The 6697-nt window shown below is 36.4% G+C and overlaps 1 pseudogene; it reads right to left on the bottom strand.

Moving 5' to 3' along the window:
• Positions 1–6096: 6096 nt before the first annotated feature.
• LOC120595257 (uncharacterized) lies at positions 6097–6215 on the bottom strand (annotated as a pseudogene).
• Between the last annotated feature and the right edge of the window lie 482 nt (positions 6216–6697).

Raw genomic sequence — 6697 nt, 5'->3', positions numbered from 1 at the left:
ATGTTATGTATATTTTAAGACAAAACGATGGCATTTTATTAAAGGGGATGGAAAATGGTAAAAGGGAAATTCAGACATATTTTCATGTGTCAGTTCAGAATTTCAGAATTCTTTTTCTTGTTGTTGTTTTTTTTCTTTGCTAACATCAAAGTGACTGATCACTAAGCAATGGGGCTGTTAAGATCTGCCATTATATGTAGCCTGAAAATGTTTCCTTTTAGTTTTCTTGACTTGGAAGTTTCTTATTTTCTTATCTTATATGATACAGACAAAAAAGAAAGAGTAGGAGAGAAGGAGAGAGAGAGAGAGAGAGAGAGAGAGAGAGAGAGATTAGAAAATGATTAAGATTTTATTAATTATAAGATTACCACATTTGAGCCACAGCATATACCATTGCTAGAGATGCCTGACCTGCTGATCCAGTCCAGTAGCTCTATCACTGCAGAGACCAACATCATCTTTCTGAAATCAGTCTGGGGTCATGTCCAGCTCTTAGTATCCTTTTTCAGATGTGGAGGTCTATGCCAAGATGTTCTGAATTGATGAGAGAATTGTGACCAAACAATGTGTAGTGTTACATCTAGAAAAAGGAAAAAAGAAAAAAAAACCCTCTAAAATTCCCAGCAATGAATCTTTTTGATATGGTTAATTGTTCATATTATAACTATTCTGGAAAAATTATTCTGTGCATGTTAACATTATCCCATGTGTGATTTAAGGCAATAGCTATATACATTTAGTTTGCATTAAACAGCTATATGTATTTATATAACTGTAAATGGAAAAATAGATTAATACTCACTCCCTCCCCCAAACTTTTTTGGTTTCTTAGGATATAAAATTGTGGCATGTTAAAATATAAAAGATGATTTTATGCAGTTTTGAAACTATTGGAATGAAATAAAAAAGCAATAACAAGTCAAAGATGTTGGCTTATAATGAACAAAACAAAGCTAGATTTTAATAATTTGAATTTTAACATAACATTCGAATGTTGTAATAATTAAGTTTGTTTCTTTTGTGAAAAATGCAACTAAATGAATGTCTTCCAAGAATAATCTTTAAAGTACATGAACTAAACTTGATAGCTTTTATTTGGTGTTTAAGTTGATGGGATGCCTAAAACATATCCTTGCATAAACCAGCTAGTAAATGCAAATGTAGATAATATTTTTGAGAATACATCTTTTTTACTGATTTTGTATATAGTATAAAAGGTAGAGTATTTTATAGAATAAGAGGACTAGAATGAGAGTGTAGAAATTGGAAATTCTTCTTCGAAAGCTGTTTTTGACCTCAATGTGTCCTGTGGCAGGTGGCGGACACTGTATCATAATACCCTAACTTATTTGACAGTTCCCTTTAATAAAAAGTTTAGTGCAGAATAGGGCATATATTCTATTCCCTAGATTCAAGAAAGTCCCGCTGAGCTCATTTCATAACCATTCATGCATTACTGCTTTTGAATAAGACAATTAATATTGTTAGGCTTTCTTGCCTCTCTGTTTGTATTTATCTTTAAAAATGTTTTAAAACATAACTGTTGCTAAAAAAATCATGGGCCCATTTATAACAATATCAAAATAACATTTATGTCATAGTTAAGTGGCAGTTGACCTCAAAATAGAAGAGGAATCTAGGCCTTTCCATCAGGTCATAGAAAACCAAAAAACTACAATCTAGGCTCCGCCTAATTTATATTATATTTATGGTTGAGAAGAAAGAGAAGTTTAGGATTGTGATTATGAATGTAAATTGGTACCCCTTGGCAAGAAAACACTGGAATTGACATCTTACAAAACTAGGAGTGAATTATAGAAAGACAACATCCTAGAAAGATACCTAAATTAAAAGAAAGTCCTATAGATTCTATTCCAATTCTGCTGTAATTATCTGCAACATCCATTATATTAAGCATATAATAATTAGGCAATAGCGCCCATAGTACTATTATCTGGGAAATGTTGATACAGGAAATGTTATCACAAGGTACATATAAGGGTAACTTTTTTCATTTTAAGATGAAATAGCTAACATTTTGAGGCCTCAAACTTTGTTTAAAGCACCAATTCTGCATGTTATTTCATTTAATCTTTGCAACATCTCTATGAGGATTTACTCTCTTTACAACTTTCATATACAGCAGTGTCACTATTGTCATCATGTTGCACATACATCGCAATTACTAATTTATCTTAAAACTGAAAGTTTGTACCTTTCACCACCTTTATCCAATTCCCCCTCCCTCCACCCTCTTCCTCTGTAACTACAAATATGATATTTTTTCCATGAATTTTTTTCTTCTTTCCTTCCTTCTTTCCTTCTTTTTTTGTTTGATTCCACATAGAAGTGATATCAGACAAATATTGTATGTCTTTCTCTGTTTGACTTCTTTCACTTGTCATAATGCCCTCAAAGCCCATCCATGTTGTTGCAAATGGCAAGATTCCCTACTTTTTATATCTGAATAATATTTCATTATACACACACACACATCACAACTTCTTTATCCATTTATCTGTTGATGGACACTTAGGTTGTTTCCATGTCTTGGCTATTGTATATAACCCTATTATAAATAAGTAGGTGAAGCTATCTTTTCAAAATAGCGTTTTGATTTTTTGAGGACCCTCCATTCTGTTTTCCGTAGTCACTGTACGAACTTATGGTTCCACTAGCCGTGCAAAAGTATTCCCTTTTCTCCATATTTTCACCGATATCTGTTATCTCTTGTCTTTTTGAGGATAGCCATAGAATGCTATTCCAAAAGCTAAAATACAAAGGCGATTAACTCAACAACTGAAGTCTGTACTGAAGACCCTGAAGTAAGTAATGGACACCCCGGTACAGGCCCCAGGGCACTACCTCTTCCTGGTAAGAAGACACCGGACACTGGCTTTGAACTCATTGCTCTTATATTAAGTATGTTTAGGAAGTTTAGATCTTTCTTATTAATGAGCATGGGGTCAGTCATCTCCCACAAACCCCCTATTTGACTTCATTAAACCTGGTAATATCAGTGTCAAGGTTTTGTTTTCCAGAACAAAGCCAGGCAAAAAATTGTCTTTTAGATATTTGAATTATTATGTATCATGTTAAATATGACATGTCTCTGAGTCTCAGCTTCTTAACCCCTATAATGAAGGAATTCAAGCAGATGAAACTTAAAGGCCATTTTTACCATAAAAATTGTGGATTCCAAGTCATAATGGGGATCATAACCTGGTCTGGTTGTCTGAAATGGCTCTTCTCATCTTGGACGTAAACATTCACTTAGAGTTCTTACCTGAAGACACAGGATGAAATTTAGTTACATATGCGTACCCATTCATACTCCACGTTTGATGGGCATGGGAACACGGGGTAATTTTCCTGAACAGTCTCCTCTGTATACCCTCTTCAACTGATAGTATGGGAGGCCAGACCCTCTCTTGAGGAGGACTCTCTCAGAAGTAATCCATTTCTGGTTTTATCTTCCTTCTCCTAGAGCCACCCTTAACCCCAGGAAGAAAAGATACATGGACACCCTCATTGTCTCTAAGCAACAGTAGTTACTGCCTAACATGTATTAGGTACCTGTAAGTTCTGTTGGACGGTATAGTACTGGTATGTTGTGGCTTTTTGTCAATGCCAATTGGCCATGACAATATAATTGTCTTGACTTGAAGCCTGAAGAGTGCCAAGAAAGGTACAATTTCTATACAATAATAGATTATTGAATCTCGCTGCTTTTTCTTTCGCAGCCTTGTGAACACCAGATCTGGCAGATTTGAGTCACGGCCTGTAAGTTGATTTTCCAATGTTTTTCACTACGAGTGAACCCTGCTGGGCTGATCTGTTCTTCCACTTGTTCCTCTGGCACCTGCTCATGTGAAGGGGGCTCTTCAACATGACACATCTGTTGTAGCCGCACAGATTGTTTTGCTGTTTCAGATCTATGTGTGATGAAAAGTCCTTTCGTGTGGAAGTCATCCAGCCTCAACCACACAGTTCAACAATTTTGCTGAAAGGAGAACTGTCTTGGCTGCACTTGGTGAATCAGGATGACATTAGCAATCGTGCCTTGTTTCTGCTTTGCAGAAGCAGTAATCACAGCTTCTTTCCTATCCGTGGCCATACGGATACGTCATATGGTTTTTATGCTTGAGCTGTATTGGGTCTTATCTATTTGACAACACCTTCTTTGTAAGACTTCTGTGAAGAAAGATGGTGTGAGTTGTATCTATGGTAACACAAAACCCTTAAACTGTGTTTCTATATATTTTCCATGTAGTCATCAATTGCAATTAAAGAAAGGAGAATGTTTTTGATGAAGATACAAAAATTGCTTGTTTGGTTTCTTTGTTCTTTGAATTATTGGTTCCCTCTGTTTCTTTTATTCAAGTTCTTTATTTTCTGTTTGTTTGAGTTTGTCAATTGCTATCGGGCATATATACAGGGAGACTAATAACCTTCTCTTGGTGGAACCTACTCTGGTTTTCACTGTACTGTGGATGAGTGAACATTTTGTAGTTTTTGTTGGCACTGTTAGCAAGCCCTAAGCCTAGAACTGGAGGAAATTTCAGTTTGTCCTTTGAACTTTATCGTCTGTGATTATGCTATAGCAGCTGCACACTTTGGGACTCTATTTGTGTTTCTAACTCAGACTGATAAGTTGATGACTTCTTGAAGATAGAGACCACAAATCACTCTTGTTTTGTATGCCCACCACCTGTTTGCTTGATGGATAGATAGATGAGTGCATTAATCAATGAACGAATGAATAAGAAATTTAGGCCTAATATTTAATGTTGTTCATAAATGATATTGTAGGTAGATAGCTTAGTGAGATGAAGGGGTTTCCTTCATATATCTTGGGATGCTCAAAAAAAAATGTACTTGTGGTAAGTATTATCTGTCCTGCAACTCCAAGTTCTCCCCATCCATCACACCTGTGCTACCTTTATTTGGCTCTCTGATAAGGCTGGAGTTCATGAAAGGCCATACTCTGATAGCCACAATAAATTCCTTGACATCTCCAATAGCTCCAATCTAGCTGACCATCTCTTCTTCCTAGAAATCTCTCTTCCTTCTCCAAATTACACCTCTGAACTGCTTCTCCTCACTGCTTCTTTCAATGGACTCTGTTCTTTTACCTCCCCGAATCCTGGTTTTTCTGAATATTCAGTCTCTGTCTCTTTTCTCTTAGTTTCTTCTCTCTCTTTTTGCGGGGGCATCATCTGTCATCCATCATCTTTAGACATACCCGTGTCTGTTGCTCTGCCATCTTTTACATGACCCAAGTCCATATTTCTCATTGCTTGTTTCACATTCCTAGCTAGGTATCCTACCAGCTTCTCAAACTAAACATTTCTTCTTTGAGCCAATTTTCAATGGCCAGTTCCTTCTCACTTTCCTAGTTCTTTTGAGGATACTTCTCCTGGTTTCCCAGCTCAAGGGCTTGGTATCACCTTTGATACTTGTGCTCTCAGTTCTCCTTTACCAGTGAAGTTCTGCAAATTTTCTTCCTTACCTATATCTCTCCAATTTGCACTCCCCATTTCATACCATGACAGCCACTTTAGTTCCAATTTCACATTCCCTTCAACCATTTTCACACTTGACAAACTATTCTTCCCACCTCCAGGCTCTATTTCAATCTGTAACTTGGGTCTATCAGGCTTTTGACATAATCTATTATTCCATTCGGCCCTGATAAACTTTAACCTTCATTTTCTGCCATGCCTCTACATTCTCCTGTTAATGAAGACATCATAAATTATTATTTTCTGTTATTTCCATCATCATCCTACACTTGCACATGCTATTTTCTTTAATTACAATGCCCTTTCTAACATATTTGCCTCACAAACTTCTGTTTATTTTTCAAGATTCAATTCAAGTATCACTCCCTCTAAATCAACAGTAACAATAACAACAATAAGCCCAAACAAACCACCTTTTATTATTCTTCTAGGAGAAGTTGCAATCATACCAATAATTAGAGTTCTAAAGAAAAAAGTCCATTTTTCTCTCTTCTCTCCTCTTGCTTTTATGGTATTATAAATACATGGCTACAATATAATTTATTTTATTATTTATTTTTTTATCTTTTTACACCTACGGCACCTGTTATTCCTAGGTGGTCTCCCATCCAAGTACTAACCAGGCCCGACCCTGCTTAGCTTCCAAGATCAGACAAGATTGGGCACATTCAGGGTGGCATAGCCATAGACTATAATTTAATATGTTGTATTTAAATACTGATTTATATGTCTATCCTCCCATGCAACTGTGAGTGTCACAAGGGTGAGGACTTATCTTTGTTCTCTGATACTTCATGTGGCTCATAGTAGGCATTTTGTAAACACTTGCTGGATAATCTGTTAAAAATTTAGCTTCAATCATTGTTATATATATGGGAGATCCTAACTGTTGCTTTTCCCTCTGAGTTCTACCCAACTGAGAAATAGGTATAATGAAGCAGTGTGCGCCATCTATTTCATTGTTGACAAAACCAGGTAAGAGAACTTGGCCGAGCCTCCTATTCCCATTCCTCTTTTAACTCATCCCCCAGGCACAGGTGATTAGGCTGGGACTGAGAGAGCAAAAGCCTGTTTCCTTAGTAGATAGTGGAAGTATGAGATGAATCCCTCACCCCATGTCTAGGGAAAGGTGGCCCAGGATGGTGAGAGACAGCCTGTTTGTTTTTATGGTA

The sequence above is a fragment of the Pteropus medius genome, unplaced genomic scaffold, assembly GCF_902729225.1.
Source record: "Pteropus medius unplaced genomic scaffold, Ma_sr-lr_union100, whole genome shotgun sequence".
Taxonomy (NCBI): Eukaryota; Metazoa; Chordata; class Mammalia; order Chiroptera; family Pteropodidae; genus Pteropus; species Pteropus medius.
Note: the sequence above shows the minus strand (reverse complement) of the source record. Positions and strands in the feature narration are given on the sequence as shown.